The 27,945-nt window shown below is 42.4% G+C and overlaps 1 pseudogene; it reads right to left on the bottom strand.

Annotated features, from left to right (window-relative positions):
• Positions 1 to 50: 50 nt before the first annotated feature.
• On the bottom strand, positions 51 to 27,279 carry LOC110636166 (bark storage protein A-like; annotated as a pseudogene).
• Positions 27,280 to 27,945: the final 666 nt, after the last annotated feature.

The following is a 27,945-nucleotide window of genomic DNA, read 5'->3' as shown; positions in this document are numbered from 1 at the left end:
GCTGTATCTACATATGCAACAGTCATGCAATCAAAATACTTGATCTTTGCTAATTAAATCATCGAAGAACTGGTAAAAGATGGACTAAAAACAGCTCCTGAAGAAGAACCAGAGCAATCTCTTACCGTGCAAATAGAGGCTGTTAAAGAGACTAATGGCGGAATTGTTGGCTTGCTGGGTGAGAGTGTAAATCAGGGAGAGAAGGAAGGAAGAGAAGGGAGGAAGAGAAGGGGGTTTCAAGATAGGAAAGGAGGAGCCTTTCGCCGACGAGAGAGGAGGATCGGCTGAATGGGTTTGTGGCAGAAATGGTTTTTCAAGAGTTTATGAGGCTAGGCTTAGGGGTTTGAGGGTGGTGGTTTTGTTGGAAGTTGAAGTTTTGCTGTGGATAGAGAGGAGAAAAGATAGTGGCGGAGGTCAGGTTGACCGAGGGAATCAGAAAGGAAGGCGGAGGTGTGATAAAGAACTTGGGATGATACGGTGGTGGTGGTAGTAGTTGTCATGGCAGCGGCGTTCTTTTAGTAGAAGAAGAGAAGGAAGAAGAAAGAGGAGGATTTGAGTTTGGTGTTTATGGGATGGATCTGAGGAGGAGGCGGAAAAGGGGCTGCAGGTAGTTTAAATTAGCTTTGAATTTTGGCGGCAGAGGTGGCAACTGAATTTGATGAAAGCCAAAAACTGGGGTCCCAGTTGCCGCACTCGCCGGCCTTTGCTCTATTCGTCTCTACACACTTTACATTTCTTACAGTTGATTATTGCTTCTTCTTCTTCCATTTGTCATTAAATTTTCCATCATATCAAACTATAACACTGCCATTTCTTACAGCTAAGATTACAATCCAAGTTACCATTTTTAATTGCGAAAAGTATCAATTAGTAATTGTACACAATTTGTTGAATGATAAGACATAGAGTATAGAATTAAGCAAACAACAAGGAAATGAATCTAAGCAAAGCATCCACAGCATTTTGAGTAGCCAAAGAGGAATAGATGCCAACTTCATTGGAAAGAGCAGAACCCCCACCTGCTAAATCAGACAGAGCTCTTATAGCAATGAAAGGCTTCCGCTACGGGTGACAGTCAAAGGCAACTGCTGCACTCTCCATGTCAATCGGAGTTGCATTGAATTTGGAGTTGAGGAACACTCTATAGGCACTGTTTTCCACAAAAACATTAGCACTAATCCCCCTTCTCACTCTCACCACCATAGGTGTTCTTGGTAAGCAAGTAAAATTCACGCACCTTCCTAACTTCAAACCCTGCATATTGCAAATCCAATTCATTAGAGATTGATATGGAAACGAAATCAGTTGAAAGAAGGTTCATATATATATATATACCTCAACTTTCTTTGCAACTTGGAAATAATGCTTATTGACAGGAACCCAGAAAGCGTGCTGCCTAACTTCAGAAATTCCATTTACTGGAAACGTCACTAGACGTTGTTTAAAAGGTTTTCCTCTGAGTTCCCATTTTTTGTGTAACTTTTGTTGTTGTAATCAGAAAATTCAAGAAACCCAATTTTCCTGGTGTAATCTCCATTAGATTCTAAAGGGAGTTCATCGTTAGGCCCATGTCTATCCTCTGGTTATGTTTGAAGCAAGAAACAAGATCAGAATTTGTCCACTTGGAAGGGCCCAATTCAGAAGAGTAAGTGAAATCAAGCAAATATTTTACCTGCCAACTCCAGACAATATTGTGGGATAGTTACATCCCCAATTTGGAGTGAAGGATTTGCATTTCCTGCAATTCCCTTGTGCACAACACCAGTCACCTTGAACAAACTTAGTAGTAATTGTGTGGTTACACCCGCATTTAGCTATTTAAATAAGAAAAATACAATTATAAAATAGCAAAGTAGGATTAAAAAAGAAAAAAATAAAAAAGAAGATGATGAAAATGCACATACCATACTTAATCCAGTCATGACAATTATAACCTTCACATTTTCCACCATCCCTATCCTAAATCTTCTCCCTGTGGAAACCAAAATCAAACAGTTTAAGATCTTGTAAGATTATAACTTCAAGTTTCATGCCCACTTCTCCACAAGAAGGGAATAGCAAAGAAACTGAGCAAGAAACGTTCTGATTTGATGGAAAGGTATTATTGGCAAGAATTCCACTAGATCCTCAACTTTCTTTATTCATTTGGTCAAATACAAACGTATTGAGATCAAATATGAACAATTCTCTTACTGTGAAGTTGTCAAAAGATCAAGATAAGTTATTATAAAATTATTTTACCTGAGAAGTTCAAGTAAGGAAGCTCAGCATAAGCTCTGTTTGAATGGGGTGAGGGAATGGTAATTAATGGAAGGATAAGGGAGGGTAAGGAAGGAAAATGATGAAGAGGGTTACAATAAAAAAAATCTCATGTTTGAAAAAGAGGTGTGTCGCAATGGGATTTTGCGGTCGCCCGGACGATCACTCACCGAAGTGGGAAAAAGTGAGGAGTCGCCACCTTAGTTTTGAGGGGAACTAAAGAAAACCCTTCAGGAAGATAAATTAAAAATGAAACCACTTTAAAACAGAGATTCTAGGTTCGGGGTCCGTAAACGGGTGGGGAAGGTGTTAGGCACCCCACCTCGTCCCTTGATAAGGGTAAGTAGATTTAGTTTTGCGTCCTTTGTAGATTAGTTAGGAGGGCTCGGATGGGAATGTTAGTCCTTTTGGTAAAAGGAATGTTTGATTTTTCACTGATTAGGATCACCCAGATACATAAGTAAATGAGACAACCTTAGTGAATTACTTTTGTATGTTAATTTTACTTGAAAAGGAATGTTTTATTTAAAATTTAATTTAGAAGATCGGATAAGAACTCTCTTCCGAACCTCTTTTAGATATTCATTAAAATTTTGGTTGGGGATCGGATAAGGACTCTCTTCCGATCACTAATAAATATTTATTAGAGATTTTAATTTGAGATCGGATAAGAACTCTCCTCAGACCTCTTTTAAGTATTTATTAAAATTTTAAGCTGAGACCGGATAAGAACTCTCCTCCAATCTCTATTAAGCATTTATTAAAATTTTAAGCTGAGACCGGATAAGAACTCTCCTCCGATCTCTTTTAAACATTTATTAAAATTTTAAGCTGAGACCCGATAATAACTGTCCTCAGATCTTTATTAAATATATATTAAAAATTTTGAATTGATGTCGGATAAGAACTCTCCTCCAATCTCTATTAAGTATTTATTAAAATTTTATGCTGAGACCGTATAAGAACTCTCCTCCGATCTCTTTCGGATTAGCGAGGAGCACTGGAAGGGGCTTTGCCGATCTCGAATTTCAATTTCAGCTACATGTCACAAGAACCTAAAACTAAGGTTTACGGCATTCAAAAATCTGGAGATAAGGTTTCTTGATACCCTATGACTAAATGGGTAATACTAAACTTGATTTACCGACCCTCCATGTAGTCATTTCACGCATACCTATTAATGTCCGATCTGCTGTCTAGTTTATTTTGGTTTTATTCCTCTTCATGGTATCTTGCGAATTCCGTTCACGTCGGCCTAATAATTTGGCTATTTTCCTGACGTGTTATTCAAGCTTTCTCTTTTAAAAGAGACCCTTAAGTTGCAGATACCTATATTTTGCCTGACCACTTACACGCTACTAGGAGCTAAAAGCTCGTATTCAGAAATGACGAAAATTGATGAAATGATGGACCGATCACTAAAGAGATAATTCGAGAGTAACGTTCTTTGAGATTTTTGCTTAGAATAAACTTAGAAAACGCGTGCGTAAAGAGAACAAAGAAAGTCACGAAAAGTAAACGCAAATACTTAATAAAGCGATAATATGAACTCTTACCGTGAGGAGCCAAATATATTGAAATAAGCGTGAGGTGGTAAATAGTGATGGAGATGGCGGATTGATCGGCTGAGAGTTGATGTCTGTGAGGAGCCAAATGTATTGAAATAACTATGAGGTGGTAAATAGTGATGAAGATGGCGGATTGATCGGCTGAGAGTTGATGTGCATCGTGAAACCGAGAGATGCTTTAGCTAAAAGGTAACGGTAAGAACCAGGTGGAAGGAAGTTGAGCTTGAGCAGAGGAAAAGAAAGCGAGAGATGATGAGAGTATGACGGATAATGAACAAACTGGAAATGTAGAGTTCCAGTATTCAAAATCTTTTCCAAGAAAACACTCCTGAAAGCTAGTTTCAAAAGTCTTTTTAATCACTACAAAACAGCAGAGTAACAAACTGAATGAAGTTTCAGAGTTCCTCCACGATAATAGCAGCCTCTTATCTATATTTTTTTCCGTCGTTGAACAGTTTTTCATGCAGGTATTTATAGGAGTCGGGTGCTCCCCATGAAGGGTCAGGATTTATTTTGAGGGAGATGGAGGGTCAAGATTTTGAAGTACATGATCGGATGTTCAGGAATTAAAGAGAATCAAAACGAATGGCTGAGATCGCTTCTCAGAATATTTGTCCTTTTCCTCTTTTAATCTGACGGTCTTGAATCCTCTTGTCCGGAACGATCTGAGGGCTAAGAGTGAAAAACGCTGGTATTGCCGTCTTCTCTTTTGATCCAAGGGTTCCGGATTCATCCTTACAAGTGAGATCAACGGTGGAGATTGGGATGTACAGGACTGTCATGACATACCCTGGCACCTGTCAGCATTGCGGGCGATTCTTAGGCGTGCGGAGGAGATCTCGTCTGCCACGCTTTAACTACCTCGGCTTTGATTCTGACGACGGTTATTGGGATTTGTCTTATTCTTTTTGTCTTCCGATCTCTCCCCTAGCTCCTATTCCGATCTCTCATGCTGATCTCCTATCTCCCGATCTCTTTTATCCCTTGATCAGTCTGGATTCGGTCCAAGCATTAATTGCATCTCGATTCTCGAAGCGTGCGCCGTTCCCTTCGACATTAAATGCCCATTTCCCCTATATATACCCACATCGCGGAGACATTTTCTTCATCTGACTTTCCTCTCTTCATTTCTTACTTACCTTGTTCTAGCTGCTCCGGTAGAAGTTTTGGCTATAACTGAGGCTTTGATCTTTTTCCGATGGATTTCCTTTCTCACCGACTGAAAATTTACGATCCCGGTGATTGGATGATCCTAATTGACGATGGTGAGAGAACTGGATTTGACCGATCCGTATTGCGGGCCTCGGTTGTACCGATCTCGAGTTGCTCAAGCGAGTTCATTCGGCTTCTCATCACATTGAGTGTTTCGACAATGCGGTCGATCCACATTGGGTGTTAAATGCGGATGAAGCATCCGTCGGCACTATCCTTCGGATCAGTTATAAACTGATCCTTAGATCGGCTGGTGGTATCCTTGGGATCAGTTATAAACTGATCCTTAGATCGGCCCCTTCAGATAGGATTTTCGTCGGTCTCTAGAGATTGCCCAAATGATGTAATTCTTCAATGTAATCAGATCTCTAGAGATCTCCCAAATGATGTAGTTAGACCTTTATTGTAATCCGATCCCTAGAGATCGCCCAAATGATGTAATCTGATCTCTTGAAAATAAAGACTTTACTTTGTCGGTTATCATCTTATTATTTTGCATTGATTATTTTCCGATCTCTGATGTGATTATCCAATCTGATTCTTTACCTGAATGACCCTTAACTGATCCTTTATTCAAAATGTTTAACTCATTATGCCGATCTCTAATTAACCGATCTCAGAACATTCGGTTATTTGAGAACAGCTGTCGAGTCCCACCAATCGATGTGCTGCCTAGAACTTCGCGAGCATTAAATGCTCGGACTAGTATAAATAGGGGTGGGAGGGTTAGCCAGTTGTTCTCTCATTCCTTTCTCAGCCTCTTGTTCGCAACTTCGAAGTTCTCTCCTTTTCTCCAGTTCTTACGACGCCGATCAGACTCCGGTAAGGGCTTTAATCCTCTTTTAGTTTAAGTTCTTTGTTTTTTTGAAAATGAGCGGTCAGAAGGTCGAGAGCGGCGAGCCCTCCTTCCATTCAGTTCTCATGGTCATCGTCTGATGAAGAAGAGGCAGTCGGGCCCAGCGTGCAACCTAAACCCCCTAGGGTCTCTGCTCCAGGTCGGGGTCGGGTCATACCATCAAGGCTTGCACCACCTTCAAGGAGAGAGACCCTTCCTATAGACGAGCTTCCGTCGGTTCTTCGGGAATCCGATCTGCAATCGTTTGTTCAAGAATACAACATTTGTCCTGATTCATATGAGCTGATCAAGTGCCATGGCGATCTTCGTGTCGATCACTCTTTTGAAGAGGATGACATGGTTATGGTGTATGAGGAGCGATTAAAGGCGATGCGAGGTTCCCTCTAGACGATTTCTATAAGGAGGTCCTAAAATTTCACCGAGTATCCATTGTTCAAATCCACCCCAACTCGTGGCGGATCTTGGTTGCTTTCCGAGGTCTATGCCGAGCTAAGGGAATCAGACCTACGGCTAAGGTGTTCGCCGAGCTACACAGACTAACTCGCCGAAAGGATGATGAACACTGGTTCTTTCAGGCGAAGCCTCATTGCGGACTCTTTTCCGATCTGCCCTCATCCCTTAAGAATTGGAAGAACCGATTCTTCATTCTGAGGAGTAAAGATCCGAGCTGCTTTGAGGACTTTCCTCGTAGCTGGTGGTACCAGGGGCCCCTGCTTCCGAAGCACATTACCTTGAGTCAAGAGGAAAGCTCAATAGTGATGGAGCTGAAAAGTCAGGCCGCCACTCTAAAATATTCCTGTCCAAATGCGGTGGCGCCGAATCGCACCATTGGACCATGCAGCGATCACCGGCCAAGCTCGCGAACTTAGCTCTCGACCTCGGCATTGGTATTTTCTATATCTCGGTTCTCGGGACCTTAGAGATCTCACTAACCTTTTCTTTGTGCGGTATGGCGGGTGGTGAGGGTTCTAGGAAGCGGAAGAAGAACAAAGAGATCTTAGGAAAGTAAAGGAGATGAAGCGTTGAACGACTTCAAACACCGATCCACGAACACGGGAGATACAAAGACCCACCTCAACCTTCGGGTCCGCCGACCACTGAAGCTGTCAGATCTCCTCCTAGATCGTAAGAGCATCCTCCGCCTCTCTAAGTTGTCCCAAGCACGTAAGGGGGGCCTCCTCAAGCTTATGGGAGGACCTCTTCTCGTGGCGCTCAAATGTTGATCATTGCTTGAAGAATAACCTGATGTCGGGGAGAACTCCGATTTTGCCAAAGTCACGGGTCTACCATCTTCTTTCGGGAGGACCGGACGGGCTATCCTGAATAGTCTCGATGATATCTTGACTCGAACCATGAGCCTAAACGTGGAGTGTCTGGTGAACCAGACCATGATTCGGGAAAAGATTCAGCGTCTGGGTAAGGAGGTCGGGAAGAAAAATCAGAATTGGCTTCCCTCCGATCCCAACTCTCATCCGCTCAGGATTATATATCTCAAGTCGAGGGACGCGCGAAGTACCATGAAGACCAGCTGGCCGAAAGGTCTCGTGACTTGGCTGAAAGTGAACGGGCTCTCAGAGAAGTCCCGGCACTTGGGCCATGAAGCGCTCAGTCGCTCAACTTGTAGAGGAGCTTAACGCGAAGGATAAGGAGCTTTCTGAGAAAGACAAAGAGCTTAAGGAAAAGGATGAAGAGATGGTGTCGGGAATAGCCGGAGCCTATGTGAATGCTCATAAGGATCTCTTGGCCGAACTCCAAAGCGCTATCTGAAGAGGACTTCTCTTGGATGGACGACACGGCTCCTGGGCGATGGTGAAGATAGTGAGGAGGAGGCGAGGAAGAGAGAGAGAGTGAGCAGAATGTAAATCAGGCTGGGGGTGATCCCCCAGCCGAATAACTTGTACAAATTATGAAATGAAATGGAATATCTCTTTTGTTCAATGAATGGATGTGATTGGAAAATCTTTGAATTGCCTAAGTATTTGATTGTATGAGCATAGCGAAACATGAACTAAATGCCATTATTAATCTAAGTATAAAAGATCGGAAAGCACAATAAGCATGAGATCGGTGGGGGAGAAATGCTGAACGGGACTTGATTAAAATTGAAAATTTAACTTGAACACTTAAGATCGGAACCCTCGTTAAACCGAATCAAAACTTTAGCTCTTAATCTTAGAAAAGGAGGTCGGCAATAAAACTGGTAGGAAAAGATCTAGTGCCAGTTCATTTTATTTATCAACGGAGATCAGGAATATACTTGACAGGTCCGGAAATTCGACAACGGGTTTGAGAGGTCGGTAAATGATTTGAGAGATCGGCGAGGCTTAATGAATATGAGGACTCAGCATTAATTCAATTCTTTGTGAGGAGAGATCGGAAATGTGACCGCCTATCAAAGAGGGATCGGAAACGTGATTAGCTGTTCAAAGAAGAATTTTATTGATTCTAGGGATCGGCCAAAATATGGTGTCGACAGCTGCCCCTCTTTACATAATTTCTATTAAAGGAAAAATTTCCGTATAGGAATTATGTAAAGATTCAGACTCATATTTTGGACGATTAGGTGTTCGAAATTAGGGAACTAAAGCACACCTAAGTTAATGACCTAGAAAATTAAAATCAACTTGGATCTAGAAACCAGAGGTTGATAACAGGAATGTAAATTGCATGAAATTAAAATCAACTTAGATCAAGGAACCAGAGGTTGATAACAGAAATGTAAATTGCATGAAAATTAAAATCAACTTAGATCAAGGAACCAGAGGTTGATAACAGAAATGTAAATTGCATGAAAATTAAAATCAACTTAGATCAAGGAACCAGAGGTTGATAACAGAAATGTAAATTGCAGAAAATTAAAATCATCTTAGATCAAGGAACCAGAGGTTGATAACAGGAATTTAAATTGCTGGAAATTAAAATCAACTTAGATCAAGGAACCAGAGGTTGATAGCATGAAATGTAAATTGCAGAAAATTAAAATCAACTTAGATCAAGGAACCAGAGGTTGATAGCAGGAAATGTAAATTGCATGAAATTAAAATCAACTTAGATCAAGGAACCAGAGGTTGATAACAGGAATTTAAATTGCTGGAAATTAAAATCAACTTAGATCAAGGAACCAGAGGTTGATAGCATGAAATGTAAATTGCGGAAAATTAAAATCAACTTAGATCAAGGAACCAGAGGTTGATAGCAGGAAATGTAAATTGCATGAAATTAAAATCAACTTAGATCAAGGAACCAGAGGTTGATAACAGGAATTTAAATTGCTGGAAATTAAAATCAACTTAGATCAAGGAACCAGAGGTTGATAGCATGAAATGTAAATTGCAGAAAATTAAAATCAACTTAGATCAAGGAACCAGAGGTTGATAACAGGAATTTAAATTGCTAGAGATTAAAATCAACTTAGATCAAGGAACCAGAGGTTGATAGCATGAAATGTAAATTGCAGAAAATTAAAATCAACTTAGATCAAGGAACCAGAGGTTGATAGCAGGAAATGTAAATTGCATGAAATTAAAATCAACTTACAAAACAAGTCTGACTTTGGCACATGAAGTTATTCCCTGACAAAGTGTACTTAACAAGATAATGAAGGCGGACGATTAATGGAGGAGGAGTTGTAAGGCCTGACCTATGACCTCGTTCTTTCAGACGTCCCTTTTCCGTTCCCGACTTTCTCCTTATTCTTCGGAAAGCGCCCTTGTGGGTTTTCACTTTCTTTTCGTCCATTCGACCAGAAGCGCCCTTTCGGGTTTTCACCTCTGGTTTTTTTTTTTTTTTTTTTTTTCTTCTTGGCGGCTATTCCCTGCAAATCTCATAGTAAAGTACGCGAGGTTATCAATTTTTAAATTCAAATCTTATGGCAGAAATTTAACTAATCAATAGCGCATTAGTCAAAGAGAAAGGATAGTATTAAAAAGTGAGTAAGCGGGAAAACAAAAGCAGAAGGAATGGAGTATAACTTTATCATGGCTTTAGGAAAAATAGACTTTCAAAGGAAAAGGAAAGGTACAAGGATAGATCTCATATATTCCTTTTAGTTGGTTTTGAAGTCTTTTAACTGCCATATTCCAAGTTCTCTGAAGTCCCTTGCCGTGACGGTTGCCTCTCTATCCGCGGTTTCATGCCCCCTTCCTTATTCCTCCAGTTTGGTTCTTGGGACGCCCTTTTTGGTTTTCACCCCAAGTTTTTTTTTTTTTTTTTTTTTTTTTTTTAGGACGCCCTTTCGGGTTTTCATCCCTTCTCCTTTTTATGCATAGTATTTCTTGTGATGTCGGCATTCCACGAGTCTCGGGAATTCTTCACCGTCCATGTGGGTCAAGATCAAGGCTCCTCCAGTAAACGCCTTTTTAACCACATAGGGTCCCTCGTAGGTTGGTGACCATTTGCCCCGGGGATCGTTTTGGTTTGGTAGTACTTTCTTTAGAACTAAGTCCCCGGGTTGGAATTCGCGCGGGCGAACGCTTTTATCAAATGCCCTAGCCATTCTCCTCTGATATAATTGCCCGTGACATGCTGCTGTTAACCTTTTCTCATCCAGCAAGTTTAACTGATCCAACCTTGACTGGATCCATTCTGACTCACCAATCACGATTCCTTGAGAATCCTTAGGAAGGAATTTCAACCTCAACAGTATCTGCTTCCATCCCGTAGACCAGTGAGTATGGAGTTGCCCCAGTTGAGGTTCTTATGGAAGTCCGGTATGCATGAAGAGCGTAGGGGAGCATGTCATGCCAATCCCTATATGTGACCGTCATTTTCCGGATTATCCTCTTTAGATTTTTGTTCGCGGCTTCCACCGCTCCATTCATCTGGGGACGGTATGGGGAGGAATTGAGATGTCGGATTACGTATTGATCACGGCCACGAATCTTCGGACCGTTCAGGTTCTTGGCGTTATCAGTGACAATTTCATTCGGGAGACCATGCCGGCATATGATATTGTTTCTGAAGAATTTGAGAAACGTGTTCTGCGTGATGTGAGCATAGGATGTCGCCTCGACCCACTTGGAGAAATAGTCGATGGCTACAAGGATGAATCTGTGCCCATTGGATGCCTTGGGATTGATGGGACCAATCACATCTATGCCCCACATTGCAAAAGGCCACGGTGAGACGAGATTGATCAGATTGTGATGTGGCACATTTATCGGATCTGCGTAAATCTGACACTTGTGGCACTTAGGAAATACTCGATGCAATCCTTTTCCATTGTGGTCCAAAAATACCCACGTCGCATGATTTGCTTGGCCATCATGTGTCCATTGGCGTGAGTTGCACAATTTCCCTCATGAGTTTCAAAAGGATTCTCTTTGCCTCCTTTGCATCCACACATCTCAATAATTCACCGTTGGAGCTTCTTTTGTATAGGGTTTCCCCACTGGGAAAGTACCCCAATGCCAACCTCCGAATCATCTTCTTTTCATTTTTGCTTGCCCCTGAAGGGAATTCTCGGTTCTCTGATGAGACCGGGATGTTGTGATACCAAGGCTTTCCATCGAGCTCTTCTTCAATCATGAAGCAATAGGTGGCTCATCCCTTACTTTAATCTTCAACGTCAAACGTCGCCCTTCTTCGATTTGAGCCATAACTAGAGTAGCTAAGGCGTCGACAAGAAATTGATTCTTGTCTCTACTCGGATGAGTGAAAGAGATTTCTTGAATTCCTGATCATCTCGAGTAAGTATTTACGGTAGGGGATTAGCTTGGGATCCTTGGTTTGCCATTCTCCCTTGACACGATAAATTATCGAGCCAGTCTCCATACACCTCCAACTTTACGATTTTCATCTCTATAGCGACATGTAGACCCATTACACAAGCTTCATATTCTGCGACATTGTTGGTACAGTCAAATCCCAACTTAGCGGCTATTGGGAAGTGCTTTCATGCAGGGATACTAGTGCAGCTCAATTCCATTCGGATAAATTGATTGCTCGTCAAAATACATTTCCACACATCGATCGACCCCTCTTCTTCGCATTCTACTTCATTAATATGTTCGTCGAGAACTCAAAATCGAGCTTCATAATCCGGGATAGGGTTTTCCGCTAGGAGGTCGCAATTACGCTACCTTTCACCGCTTCCGGTCATGTACACTATATCATATTGGGAGAGTATAACACGCCACTTGGCTATCCTTCCCGCACGAATGGGCTTTCGAATACGTGTCGATAGGATCCATCAGGAGATAAGCCATGTCTTGTGATTCAACATGTAGTGCTTGAGGCGATTTCTTTGTCAGGCTAACGCTGACAAGTCTTTTCTAAGAAAGAGTACCTTGACTCATAATCATTGAACTTCTTGCTCGGGTAGTAAATGGCCCTCTCTTTCGGCGGTATCATCATCTTGTCCTAAAACACATCCCATAGAGCTCTGTTGGACTGCCATGTACGGGATCGAGAGGCACACTGCCTGAGCGGGACCAATCTTGAGTGGGTTTGACAAATACTGTTTGATTGTCTCGAAAGCCTTTTGACAATCCGAATCCCATTGGGTAGGATTGTTCTTCCGGAGTAGTCTGAAAATAGGCTCAGCTTTGGCAGTGAAATTAGAAATAAATCTTGAAATGTAGTTCAACTTTCCTAGAAAGCTGCGCACCTCCCTTTACGTTTTTGGGACGGCATTTCTTGAATAGCTCGAACTTTGTGCGGATCCACTTCTATCCCTTTCTCGCTACTATGAATCCCAACAGTTTTCCCGATCTAGCTCAGAAGATGCATTTAGCGGGGTTCACTTCAACTTGTATTTCTGAGCCTTTGAGCACCCTCCTCATCACTGAGCGTGGCTCTCTTCTCCTGGATTTAATGATCATATCATCCACATATACCTCCACTTCTTTATGCATCATATCGTGGAATAATGTGACCATTCTTGTATTGGTAAGTAGCCAGGCATTCTTCAACCCGAAGGGCATGACCCGATAGCAAAATACCCCCATTGGGTGATGAAAGCGATTTTATCCTTGTCTTCCTTGTCCATCGGAATCGATTGTACCACGATGCCCCATCAATACACGAACACCTACCCAATCCGGCATTGTCAACTAACACATCAATGTGAGGAGAGGAAATCATCTTTCAAACTTGCTTTATTAAGGTCCCTGTAGTCAACACAAACACTGACTCACACGTCTTTCTTCATTACTGGGACGACATTAGCCACCCATTGGGGATATTTGACTACTTCCAAGAACCCGGCGTCATACTGTTTCTTGACTTCATCCCGAACCTTGAGCAGTGTGTCGGGATTCATTCTCCTCAGTTTCTGCTTCACCGGGATCGTTCCTGGAATTAAGGGAATCTTGTGCGTCACTATCTGGGGGTCCAAACCGACCATATCATCATAGCTCCATGAAAATACGTCGAGAAATTCCTTAAGCAGACCGATCATATCTCCCAATTCCTCACTCTCCACTACCTTAAGTTCCCTTTTTACTTCTTCCGAGCCTAAGTTTATTGTGCGCGTTTCATCTTCACAAGGCACGAGGGAGGGTTCATCTTTTTCATTGCTTTCTTCTGTAAGGTCTTCCTCAGAATTACTTGAAGTAATGGCAGTTATGGGGATTTCAAAATTAACGGAGGAATTTACGAGTCTATTGGATTATTAGGTGTTAATTGATGAATGGTCCTGAATGAATAAAGAATAGAACATGTTATAAGGATGGAATTAAAAAGGAAAGAGAGTATTGGATTTAAAATGCGCTATCAATTCATTAATATTAATGCCATAAGAAAAGGTCCATTCTGATTATTACACTTGTCACCATGGACAAAATGATCAAGTGTAGATAACCGAGGTACTTTACTCGAAATTGAGTGCAGGATATCCTCCGTTGTCCGGTTGTCAAGCTCTGCTCCTCGGCCATGGGTGAAACTAGGGCCTCATACAAGGAATCGGTTGGATGACATCTATGGATGGATCATCGGTGATTGTTACGTACTTGCGGATGTTGGATGACCGGTTTGGTGAAGAACTCCGTAATTCTCGTTATTATTTTCATTTTTCCCGTCTCCTGGTCGAACCTCTGATCCCGAAGCATTCTCCTCATCCAGAATCGCCCATCCACGAGGGCATCCTCCTCATACCCCAAACCACAACGGCCTATCTTCTGAATAGCCGGTATAGGCTCGACGATTCCTTGCAAGGCAGTGCCCAAGCCTTTCCCCTCTTGATACCCGTTTCTTGACATTACTTTGGCCACCATAGCCATAGCCCCCTCTTTCCCAGTATCTTGCAGCTCAAGGGCCTGGAAAGAACTCTCCAATGATTCCTCGGCCGCTTCCACATAGGGAAGTGATTGCGGCTTGGTGACCAGTATGGCCTCTTCACCTCTTACCGTGATGATTTTGCCGTCCTTAATGTATTTGATTTTCTGGTGTAAAGTTGAAGGAACAGCGTTCGCAGAGTGGATCCATGGCCTCCCCAATAACATAGTGTAAGCCGGCTCAATGTTCATTACTTGAAACGTGACCTTGAAAGTACATGCACCGACTTGGATTGGCAAGTCAATGTCCCCCAGTACCTCTCTCCTGGTGCCGTCAAAGGCTCTTACTACCATGGCACTCTGATGTATAGGCGATTAGTCAACCGTAGCTTTGGCTAAGGTCGCGCTAGGCGATACATTGAGGGCCGATCCGTTATCGATGAGAACCTTGGCCACTATACAACCCTTACACTTCACGATTACATGTAGAGCTTTATTGTGCCCTAAGCCCGCGGTCTACCTCCTCTTGAGAAAAAGGCTACAGTTTGGATGCTGGATTTGTCCTACTATTTTCTCAAAGCGCCGGAGTAATGTCGGGGTTCACAAAGGCTGATCCAGATTCTTTGTAGGGCTTGTCGGTGGACTTAGAGCTCGGGATCGGTGATATGAGTGAAATTCGGGCGGGGTTTTCTCAATTGCTCTACCACGTCATACTCGCTCTGCTTCATTATTTGGAGCGATGGTTCTTCATCTTCCTTGCGCTCGATAGGCTCTGCTTCCTCTGCTTTCTCAACCTCCTCTTACGTGTTTCTTGATGACTCTCCCATTTTTAATTTCACTTGTTTCTTCTCTCTTTCTTCGTTCCAGTAACACCTCCCACTTCGAGTTATAAACTCGACTTCTTGATCAGGTGGAGAAGGATTTGTTGCAATAACGGGCGAGAACTGGTTTGGGAGTAATGTTGCTAGCGAGTCCGGCATAAGTCATCTGAAATGCTCGTGAGGAGCGAAGCATGGTTTTGGTGGTGTCGAAGGTGAGGCAAGGCTAGGGGCAGATGCGCTGCTTGACGCTCCCTGAGTAAAAACTTGGAAATTATAGTTCCAAGGGACTGCGTGAGTATTGGTGACAGGAAGCTGGGGCGTAGTTCGGATAACTGTTACTGGCGGTGAGGCTACTGGGGGTGAGAAAGTGATTCTGGGCTTGGAGGTAGAAGCAGTTTGGCTGAGTCTAGCGGTGTTCACTTCCCCTTCTGCCTTTGTCTGGCATCTCAGAACTTTAAGAGATAACAAATTTTGGACTTCTTGCCTGAACCCCCCACAATCTTGCAGCTTATGGTCAGCTGCCCCTCCATGGTAAGGACACCCCGTACTCTCTTCAAATCCTGCTACCTGAGGGCAAAGGTGACCCTCTCTTGCTGATATGGCAAAAATTTCTTTGAAATAAGGGACCAACTTGTCCACTTTGGTGTTGATCCTTCTCCCTCGGACTCAATCATATTCACACCACTACCGGCATTATGGTTAGGTAGTGGGTTTGAGGTGACATTGGGGAGGAACCATTTCCTCGATCTTCAACCACCGTTCGGATTAGGCGTGCACTCTCCTCCGAGTGCCCATGATTGTCGATTGAATGCCCTTGTGCTCCTCCATGATACTCACAACGGCGGTGGCATCATACCACACAGGATATGGCGGTGGATTGGGTCTAAAGGGGTGAGTGCGATTTGGTTTATACCGATAAGGTATCGGTATATTTCACCGAGAGGAGGAAGGGGTGGATCGGGATTCCTTGGAGGTCTTGGGTTATTTTGTGGTGGTCGTGGTTGAGTGGAGGAGGAGGTGGTCTTGGTTGGAAATTTGCGGGTGGGGCATATTGTGGCGTGGTTGTGAATAATTAGGAAAGGGGGTGGGATGTTTGCGATAGTTGGGCCATGAGAGGGAGGATATGGCGGTAGTTATTTTGGGGGAATTGGGGAAAATTATTACGAGTGATGGAATGTACATCACTCTCCTTTTTCTTGCCAAAATTGGCAGTCTTTTTCACAGGGTTCTCAGCCAACTCCTGTAGTCTTCCTATTCTCAGATTAGCTTCAATTCTCTCACCAGCTTGGATGATATCTGAGAAGCTGTTGGAGGTATTTCCGATCATCAGGTTGAAGTAGGGAGCCTTCAATGTTTCGATGAATAGGGAGCAGAGTTCATTATCGGTCACTGGAGGATATACTTCTGCGGCCTTCTCCCTCCATCGTTGGGCATACTGCTTGAAACCTTCCCGGTCTTTTCTGCACTGTGTTCGAGGTCCCTCCTCGTGGGTGCCGCATCACAATTGAATTTGTACTGCTTTAGAAAGGTATCGGCTAAGTCCTTCCAGGAGTGCAGCTTGCTCCTGTCCAATTGTATGCACCATCTCAGAGCTGCTCCGGAGAGGCTCTCGTGAAAGAAGTGAATGAGAAGTCTATCGTCTTCTGTTAAGGCAGACATTTTGGCAATGTAGGTTGCCAGGTGGATGCGGGGATCTGAGTTTCCGCTGTATTTGTCGAAATCAGGAACCTTGAATTTGGGTGGTACCACCACATCTGGCACCAATCTCAGTGACGACACATCGACTGAGCCATACATGTTCAACCCTTCTATTGCTCTCAATCTTTCTTCTAGGGCAGATAGTTTCTCGTTTTCTCTCACCCTATGTTCTCCTTCCACCGTATGATACGCTCCTCCAACCGGGAGCTGAGGGGTGGAGTAAACTGGAGGGATCGGGATTGAATGGTGAGGCTCGGCATTTGAGACGGCCGGGTAATAGGAAAAAGGTGGGTCATTATTTATGGTCACCGGATTGACAGTGATTGTCGGGTCCGGAATGGGAGACTGAAAGGTAAAAGAGGTTGAAGCTTGCTGAGGATCATTTGTTGTAGGAGGCGGAGGTGGTACTTGTTGGCTAGGTTCAAGGAGTTTGTTCGAGACATTTCCTTCATTAGTCTCATAATTTGTAAAGTCGATCTTTCAACTCGGAGACTGTCCCCTGTAGGTTCTGTACTTGCTCCTGATTTTCCATTATCTTCCTCGTTCGAGATCTTGTTAAGTACACTCGCTTGGGTTGGATCGTGTGCTTGGTCAGACTTGCCTTGTTTGAATCAATATTGATTTCCTGTGAGGATAAAAAAAAATTTAAATGAATTTGAGTTTTGCAAAGAAACTAAAAGTCCTGGTCTGGACGAAGGATACAGTGGCATTTGAGAGCCAGGTTGAAATCTGTAAAAAGGATAATCGCCTCAGCTTTATCATGGCATCGTTCGACAGTCTGACCGTGAATGACGGGATTGAATGCGCATTTATGATACCTGTCCATATAGCGCATTTCAATTTTTCACATAACCCTAGCGAGGAAGTTCCTACGGGAGTCATACTATTCATTCACAAATTTTGCTAAACAATGGTCCAAAAATCACTTCATTAACTGAGTAATTTGTACATCGTATCTTTTACATTGGCCTAGGCTCTGGAAGGTTCCTTATAATAAGATGACATTTTCTGAGATACTCATATAACCTTTCCTCTTGTTTGGCAGGATCGAACACTTTCAGAGCATACTCGGATTCAGGTAATAGTTCCTTTTTTCCCTGTGCTATCATTTTCTCCAACTGGTCCACATTTTCTTTCAGTCCTTGATAGAGGGCAGCTTGTTTCTCTTTCTCTTTCCTTTCTTTAGCACACTCTTTCAAGATGTCGTTGATGAGGAGTGCCTGTTCTTTTAATTCAAGCTTCTTCTTCTTGTTTTCCTGTTTATACTCTTCAACGAGTACCTCTTGGTACTTCATCCTTTCCTGAAGCTTACTATTCTGCCCTTTCATCTCTTTGACCTCAGCTTGGAGAGAGTTTCTTTCTTTTTCCCACTGTACCTCTTGCTCTTCGAACCCTATCCCTTCGGCCCTTGCCTCTTCCTTGAGCTTTCTTACCCTTCTCTTAAGTTTCTGCTGTTGGTCCTCCAATTGTTTCATTCGTTCTTGCAGCTGTGAGTTCTCGGTATTTGCCTTTTGTAGCGAGTCAACCAGGCGATTATCAGCTTCCTCTAATAGGGCGTCTTGGCGAGGGTTGTCGTCCTTGAATTCTACGGTAGAGCGTTCTTGGTCCCTATCAGCTCTCCATTTAAGGTAATCGCCTGAGGCACTTGGGCCTTTGGGTGATCTCGCCATTAGAGTGATGTTTTCCCAGGACTTGCGAGCCATTTTCAACCCTTCTTCTTCCTTGAGCTCATGGTAGAAGTGACCTTGGTGGTATTCTTTAATGTTGATCATGGACTGTGTTGAGCCAAACTGCCTCATTACCAGTGTTGGAGTGTAACTTGTATACCCGATTATTCCAATCGTGACACCGACGAATACCTCTGTACCAATCAAGACGGGTTGGCTTGACGTCCACGACTTCCTCCAACGATAATCATGGCTATTGAAACTCAAAACTGCTCCCGCCATCGTTTTTTCATTCTTCGAGCTGATCACTAACCGGATCATCTTCTCAATGGGAGGCTGGTCAAGGTACCAAGTCAATCCTTTTGTCTCCACAGGACACATGTGACTGATAGTCCAGAGGTATAATAACTGAGAGCAACACTTAATGGACCCTTTCCCCTGTTGTCTGTAGTAAGTTAGGGTTAACAAGGTTTCAGCAAGAATTGCCGGTATCGGATTGATCCCCGCCTTTCTCTTGTCCAAAATACCTCCTTTGCACCGCAAGTGATGATCCCCAATGGCCCCGAGCAGGATCGGACCATATATACCCAAGGCTAGTGCTACGGAAGCTTTATCCCACCGCTTTCTCTTGGAGGTGATGATCTAACCGCTTCTCAAGGTACGCCCAATGCCATCCATGCGTGTTCCCTTTGATCGCTTTCTCGACTTTACTTCTTACGGGAGAACCCAACATATGTGCCAACCGTTTCAGTGTCCGCCTATGCTCGAGGTGTAAGTAGATCCGCTCGCAATGAGTATGGGATCCCCAAAGAATGCCTGATATTCCTCCATAGTGGGGGCCGTATCAATGTCATTGAAAGAGAACACTCCGTACTTAGGATTCCAAACCGTCAACATGGCTTTTAATGCAGGGATTTGGACCTTGACTTGCATTAAGGTTGCAATCCTTCCGTACTTCTCTTCAAACTGTACCTTGACCTGATCGGGAAGCAACCTCCATCTATTAGATGCACTCGAGGTTTTTCATTTTGACCTATATTTTGTCCAGATCCAGAGAAGGTATAGAGATAAGGTGTGCCTCGGACACATCATTTTGAGAGGGTACCGACAAATGAGCTGATTTTGACCAAAGTTTATCATGCTGAGCCTCTCCTGCCGACTGACTCAAGGATGCCATGATAAAAATGATGCCTATCCTTATCTGAGACTCTTGGTTTGGTAACGCCTGCGGGAAAATTTGTTAGTAAGACAAATTAGGGTAATTTTGAATCATACTTGTGATTGTGACACGTACACATTTATCAAAGTAGGAAAATGTGTAGGCGTTTTAGTAGGATTCAAGATTACCCTCAAAAGAAATGAACAAAAGGAAATTAAAGCAGAATAGGGTAAGAGTAAGTATGCCCCTTTTGTCCTATAGTAGGGAGACTCCTAACACCGGATAAGCACTACAAATCTGGATAGTTCTATCTTATGAGGCGATTTACTACGGCTTTCACTATCGTGACGGTTTAGCTCAGATCTAATTTTCTAATAGCCACAGGTTCCCAAATTGCCCCTCATCAGAAATGAGAGCCCCATCCTACCCCCATGATATTATCGGGAAAATTCCACGGGTATCACGGTAAATAGAACGAGTTTCAATTTGAGCAGAAGCCTTCACGGATACTAACGGGGTAAAACCCACGGGTACCGCTACATGACCCCCTCCTACTTTCCTAAAAGGGTAAGAAAGCCCGGGTTAGGACCATAGTGTGTGAGGACATTGTGTAAGTGTTCAGTGTGTGAAGGGACACTTTTACCTCTTCCCAATTCAGGGGGATTTTATTTTTCCATTTTTTTCTTTTTTCCTTTTTCTTTGAAATGAAGAGCACTGTAGGAGATAGAACAGGCAAAACAAAATAGTTAGTAGCAATAATAATTAGCATATAAGACATCGCCGAGTGAGCCCCTCTAAATATAATTTGATCGGACAAAAATTAAGCCTACTTTTGGACCTCTAGACTGGGGTTGGGTCCCTAGTGTCCCCAGTGGAGTCGCCAAGCTGTCGCAATGGGATTTTGCGGTCGCCCGGACGATCACTCACCGAAGTGGGAAAAAGTGAGGAGTCGCCACCTTAGTTTTGAGGGGAACTAAAGAAAACCCTTCAGGAAGATAAATTAAAAATGAAACCACTTTAAAACAGAGATTCTAGGTTCGGGGTCCGTAAACGGGTGGGGAAGGTGTTAGGCACCCCACCTCGTCCCTTGATAAGGGTAAGTAGATTTAGTTTTGCGTCCTTTGTAGATTAGTTAGGAGGGCTCGGATGGGAATGTTAGTCCTTTTGGTAAAAGGAATGTTTGATTTTTCACTGATTAGGATCACCCAGATACATAAGTAAATGAGACAACCTTAGTGAATTACTTTTGTATGTTAATTTTACTTGAAAAGGAATGTTTTATTTAAAATTTAATTTAGAAGATCGGATAAGAACTCTCTTCCGAACCTCTTTTAGATATTCATTAAAATTTTGGTTGGGGATCGGATAAGGACTCTCTTCCGATCCCTAATAAATATTTATTAGAGATTTTAATTTGAGATCGGATAAGAACTCTCCTCCGACCTCTTTTAAGTATTTATTAAAATTTTAAGCTGAGACCGGATAAGAACTCTCCTCCAATCTCTATTAAGCATTTATTAAAATTTTAAGCTGAGACCGGATAAGAACTCTCCTCCGATCTCTTTTAAACATTTATTAAAATTTTAAGCTGAGACCGGATAAGAACTCTCCTCCGATCTCTTTTAAATATTTATTAAAAATTTTGAATTGAGGTCGGATAAGAACTCTCCTCCAATCTCTATTAAGTATTTATTAAAATTTTAAGCTGAGACCGGATAAGAACTCTCCTCCGATCTCTTTCGGATTAGCAGAGCACGGAAGGGGCTTTGCCGATCTCCCGAATTTCAATTTCAGCTACATGTCACAAGAACCTAAAACTAAGGTTTCTGGCATTCAAAAATGCTGGAGATAAGGTTTCTTGATACCCTATGACTAAATGGGTAATACTAAACTTGATTTACCGACCCTCCATGTAGTCATTTCACGCATACCTATTAATGTCCGATCTGTTCTGTCTAGTTTATTTTGGTTTTATTCCTCTTCATGGTATCTTGCCGAATTCCCGTTCACGTCAGCCTAATAATTTGGCTATTTTCCTGACGTGTTATTCAAGCTTTCTCTTAAAAGAGACCCTTAAGTTGCAGATACCTATATTTTGCACGACCACTTACACGCTACTAGGAGCTAAAAGCTCGATTCGAAATGACGAAAATTGATGAAATGATGGACCGATCACTAAAGAGATAATTCGAGAGTAACGTTCTTTGAGATTTTTGCTTAGAATAAATTTAGAGAAAACCGCTGCACGTAAAGAGAACAAAGAAAGTGCGAAAAGTAAACGCAAATACTTAATAAAACAAGAATATGAACTCTTACCGTGAGGAGCCAAATATATTGAAATAAGCGTGAGGTGGTAAATAGTGATGGAGATGGCGGATTGATCGGCTGAGAGTTGATGTCTGTGAGGAGCCAAATGTATTGAAATAACTATGAGGTGGTAAATAGTGATGAAGATGGCGGATTGATCGGCTGAGAGTTGATGTCTGTCGTGAAACCGAGAGATGCTTTAGCTAAAAGGTAACTGGTAAGAACCAGGTGGAAGGAAGTTGAGCTTGAGCAGAGGAAAAGAAAGCAGATGATGAGAGTATGACCGATAATGAACAAACTGGAAATGTAGAGTTCCAGATTCAAAATCTTTTCCAAGAAAACACTCACGAAAACTAGTTTCAAAAGTCTTTTAATCACTACAAAACAGCAGAGTAACAAACCGAATGAAGTTTGAGTTCCTCCACGATAATAGCGACCTCTTGTCTATATTTTTTTCCGTCCTTGAACAGCTTTTTCATGCGGTATTTATAGAGTCGGTGCTCCCCATGAAGGGTCGATTTATTTTGAGGGAGATGGAGGGTCAAGATTTTGAAGTACATGATCGGATGTTCGAATTAAAGAGAATCAAAACGAATGGTGAGATCGCTTCTCGAATATTTGTCCTTTTCCTCTTTAACTGACGGTCTTGAATCCTCTTGTCCGAACGATCCGAGGGCTAAGAGTGAAAAACGCTGGTATTGCCGTCTTCTCTTTTGATCCAAGGGTTCGGATTCATCCTTACAAGTGAGATCAACGGTGGAGATTGGGATGTACAGATCACATGACATACCACGGCACTGTCAAAGATTGGCGGCGATTCTTAGGCGTGCGGTGGAGATCTCGTCGCCACGCTTTAACTACCTCGGCTCGATTCGACGACGGTTATTGGGATTTGTCTTATTCTTTTGTCTTCCGATCTCCCCTAGCTCCTATTCCGATCTCTCATGCCGATCTCCTATCTCTCGATCTCTTTTATCCCTTGATCGATCCGATTCGGTCCAAGCATTAATTGCATCTCGATTCTCAAGCGCCCGCTTGCTTTCCGCCACATTAAATGCCCATTTCCCCTATATATACCTGTCGACGAGACATTTTCTTCATCGACTTTCCTCTCTTCATTTCTTACTTACATTGTTCTAGCCGCTCAGGTAGAAGTTCTGGCTATAACTTAGGCTTTGATCTTTTTCCGATGGAGTTCCTATCTCACCGACTGAAAATTTACGATCCCGGTGATTGGATGATCCTAATTGACGATGGTGAGAGAACTGGATTTGACCGATCCGTATTGCGGGCCTCGGTTGTACCGATCTCGAGTTGCTCAACTGAGTTCATTCGGCTTCTCATCACATTGAGTGTTCCGACAGCGATTCTGATCCACATTGGGTGTTCCGACAACGGATGAAGCATCCGGTCGGCAATATCCTTGGGATCGATTATAAATCGATCCTTAGATCGGTGGTATCCTTGGGATCGCTTATAAACCGATCCTTAGATCGCCCCTTCAGATAGGATTTTCGCTCGCCTCTAGAGATCGCCCAAATGATGTAATTCTTCAATGTAATCAGATCTCTAGAGATCTCCCAAATGATGTAGTTAGACCTTTATTGTAATCCGATCCCTAGAGATCGCCCAAATGATGTAATCCGATCTCTTGAAAATAAAGACTTTACTTTGTCGGTTATCATCTTATTATTTTGCATTGATTATTTTCCGATCTCTGATGTGATTATCCAATCTGATTCTTTACCTGAATGACCCTTAACTGATCCTTTATTCAAAATTTTTAACTCATTATGCCGATCTCTAATTAACCGATCTCAGAACATTCGGTTATTTGAGAACAGCTGTCGAGTCCCACCAATCGATGCGCTGCCTAGAACTTCGCGAGCATTAAATGCTCGGACTAGTATAAATAGGGGTGGGAGGGTTAGCCAGTTGTTCTCTCATTCCTTTCTCAGCCTCTTGTTCGCAACTTCGAAGTTCTCTCCTTTTCTCCAGTTCTTCCGACGCCGATCAGACTCCGGTAAGGGCTTTAATCCTCTTTTTAGTTTAAGTTCTTTGTTTTTTTTGAAAATGAGCGGTGCCGAAGGTCAGAGAGCGGCGAGCCCTCCTTCCATTCAGTTCTCATGGTCATCGTCTGATGAAGAAGAGGCAGTCGGGCCCAGCGTGCAACCTAAACCCCCTAGGGTCTCTCGCCAGTGCCTGGCCTGGTCATACCATCAAGGCTTGCACCACCTTCAAGGAGAGAGACCCTTCCTATAGACGAGCTTCCGTCGGTTCTTCGGGAATCCGATCTGCAATCGTTTGTTCAAGAATACAACATTTGTCCTGATTCATATGAGCTGATCAAGTGCCATGGCGATCTTCGTGTCGATCACTCTTTTGAAGAGGATGACATGGTTATGGTGTATGAGGAACAGTTAAAGGCCGGTCTGAGGTTCCCTCTAGACGATTTCTATAAGGAGGTCCTAAAATTTCACCGAGTATCCATTGTTCAAATCCACCCCAACTCGTGGCGGATCTTGGTTGCTTTCCGAGGTCTATGCCGAGCTAAGGGAATCAGACCTACGGCTAAGGTGTTCGCCGAGCTACTGCACTAACTTCGCAGAAAGGATGACGAACATCGGTTCTTTCAGCGAAGCCTCATTGCGGACTCTTTTCCGATCCGCCTCATCCCTTAAGAATTGGAAGAACCGGTTCTTCATTCCGAGGAGTAAAGATCCGAGCCGCTGAGGACTTTCCTCGTAGCCGGTGGTACCAGGGCCCTCGCTCAAGCACATTACCTTGAGTCAAGAGGAAAGCTCAATAGTGATGGAGTGAAAAGTCGCCGCCACTCTAAAATATTCTGTCCAAATGCGGTGATCGCGAATCGCACCATTGGACCATGCAATCGATCACCGCCAAGCTCGCGAACTTCCGCTCTCGACCTCGGCATTGGTATTTTCTATATCTCGCTCGGGACCTTAGAGATCTCACTAACCTTTTCTTTGTGCGGTATGGCGGGTGGTGAGGGTTCTAGGAAGCGGAAGAAGAACAAAGAGATCTTAGGAAAGTAAAGGAGATGAAGCGTTGAACGACTTCAAACACCGGCCACGAACACGGGAGATACAAAGAGACCCACCTCAACCTTCGGGTCCGCCGACCACTGAAGCTGTCAGATCTCCTCCTAGATCGGAAGAGCAGCCTCCGCCTCTCTCAGTTGTCCCAAGCACGGAAGGGGGGCCTCCTCAAGCTTCTGGGAGGACCTCTTCTCGTGGCGCTCAAATGTTGATCGACTGCTTGAAGAATAACCGATCGTCGGGAGAACCCCGATTTTGCCAAAGTCCCGGGTCTACCATCTTCTTTCAGAGGACCGGACAGCTATCCTGAATAGTCTCGATGATATCTTGACTCGAACTATGAGCATAAACGTGGAGTGTCCGTGAACCGCACCATGATTCGAAAAGATTCGCGTGCGGGTAAGGAGGTCGGGAAGAAAAATCAGGAATTGGCTTCCCTCCGATCCCAACTCTCATCCGCTCGGGATTATATATCTCAAGTCGAGGGACGGGCGAAGTACCATGAAGACCAGCTGGCCGAAAGGTCTCGTGACTTGGCTGAAAGTGAACGGGCTCTCAGAGAAGTCCAGGCACTTGTGCCAACGGCCGCTCAGGTCGCTCAACTTGTAGAGGAGCTTAACGCGAAGGATAAGGAGCTTTCTGAGAAAGACAAAGAGCTTAAGGAAAAGGATGAAGAGATGGTGTCGGGAATAGCCGGAGCCTATGTGAATGCTCATAAGGATCTCTTGGCCGAACTCCAAAAGCGCTATCCTGAAGAGGACTTCTCTTGGATGGACGACCTGGCTCCCGGGGGCGATGGTGAAGATAGTGAGGAGGAGGGCGAGGAAGAGAGAGAGAGTGAGCAGAATGTAAATCAGGCTGGGGGTGATCCCCCAGCCGAATAACTTGTACAAATTATGAAATGAAATGGAATATCTCTTTTGTTCAATGAATGGATGTGATTGGAAAATCTTTGAATTGCCTAAGTATTTGATTGTATGAGCATAGCGAAACATGAACTAAATGCCATTATTAATCTAAGTATAAAAGATCGGAAAGCACAATAAGCATGAGATCGGTGGGGGAGAAATGCTGAACGGGACTTGATTAAAATTGAAAATTTAACTTGAACACTTAAGATCGGAACCCTCGTTAAACCGAACCAAAACTTTAGCTCTTAATCTTCCGAAAAGGAGGTTGGCAATAAAACTGGTAGGAAAAGATCTAGTGCCAGTTCATTTTATTTATCAACGGAGATCAGGAATATACTTGACAGGTCCGGAAATTCGACAACGGGTTTGAGAGGTCGGTAAATGATTTGAGAGATCGGCGAGGCTTAATGAATATGAGGACTCAGCATTAATTCAATTCTTTGTGAGGAGAGATCGGAAATGTGACCGCCTATCAAAGAGGGATCGGAAACGTGATTAGCTGTTCAAAGAAGAATTTTATTGATTCTAGGGATCGGCCAAAATATGGTGTCGACAAGGTGAATTAATGGAAAGGTAAGGAAAGGTAATGTATATTTTTCATGTTTAAAAAGAGGTGAAAGAAGAATAAATAATTATTAGAAGTACAAAAATACTATTTTTTATTAGATAATTTATTAAATGTTAAACTCATTATGATAAATCTTAAATTTGTAAATAATAATGGTCCACTATAAATAAATAATAAAATTAATAAATCAAAACAAAAATGCAAAAATCTAAAAAAGATTAAATAAAAAATGGATTATTTAGAAAAAAAATGATAATTGAAGCATAATAATTGGAGCAAACTATTGAAAGAACAAATAAAAAAATAATAATTAAAGTATAATAATTGCAGCAAAATATTTAAAAACAAATGATTGAAAACAGAGAAACTATGTATGGCCACTTGAGAGAGAAGACATTTATTTGTAGTGGTACGCTAGGTTTATTTTTAATGAGTATAATTAAATTTTTAACAAAAAATTAAGGATACAATAGAAAAATAAAAAATAAAGTAATTTTCAGCTCTTATCTTCCCCTGGTTACACCTCAATTTGGGGTGTAAGAAAAATTGGAATTTGAGGGGTAAAGAAGGGTAACCCTCCCTCAAATTCCAATTTTTCTTACACCACCCTTCCTTACCCCTCAAATTCCAATTTTTCTTATACCCCAAATTGGGGTGTAAGCAGGGGATATCCTTTACTAACTCACCTCTTCCTAAACAGGGATATAATAATTATTTACTCCTCCTTACCCTCATTTACCCTTCCCTCACCCCAACCCAAACAGAGCGTTAGTCACAAAACTTAGAGACTGGAGGAGAGGGTTCATCTCAAAGGCACTGGGCACTACGATACCTAAGTATGGACCTTCCTTATTTACCCTAATAATCTTTCTCATGATGACTCGAGAAACTGCTCCATAGGCTCTACTAGTGCTGCCAATTCCCACCACCAAAACCACAAGAAATCCCAAGAACATGCACCACCCTCAAATGATCCATCATCATTTTCTTTCTTGTTGCAACCAAAAAATATCAAGAACTATATGTAGTAGAGATGTTTTAGCAAGTCAAGAAATATACACCTGATACAGAATATTGAGGATGAAGATTCATAATTTGTGGTTAGCAATGAGAACACATTTTTGGAAGAATGAATAGGAAAATCAATATCATCATGAGGATTCCAATTTTGGTGCAAGTCAAATCCTGAGTTTCACATTTGCCACCATGCATACAGGGTTAGGTGGTTGGCTTTTTACTTCTTTGGCTAACAGAATCACTTCCTACAATCACTATTTAAGTCTCAATTAAAATTAAATGAATAAAAAATTATTATTATTATGATGATAAAAAAAAATAAATTTTCGTTTAAGATAATTAAGTGTTTAGAATTTATGATTTAATGTTTAAGGAGACTGTTGAATGATTATAAAAATGAATCTATAAATATCTATGATATAAATTGTAAAATATTGAATGATTAAGTACAAAGTGAATGAATATTGGGGGTCATTATACCCAGAAAATCATAATTTACTTGTAGATTATATAGTGTAATCTGAATCTGATTCTTTTAATTTGTTTTAGCTTTAAAACTGATTTGTAGTAGAGATTTAAGAGGATGTGATTCGATTTGATATGGCATGTTAAATTTATTAATTAGTTACT

Source organism: Hevea brasiliensis, chromosome 4, assembly GCF_030052815.1.
Source record: "Hevea brasiliensis isolate MT/VB/25A 57/8 chromosome 4, ASM3005281v1, whole genome shotgun sequence".
Lineage (NCBI taxonomy): Eukaryota > Viridiplantae > Streptophyta > Magnoliopsida > Malpighiales > Euphorbiaceae > Hevea > Hevea brasiliensis.
Note: the sequence above shows the minus strand (reverse complement) of the source record. Positions and strands in the feature narration are given on the sequence as shown.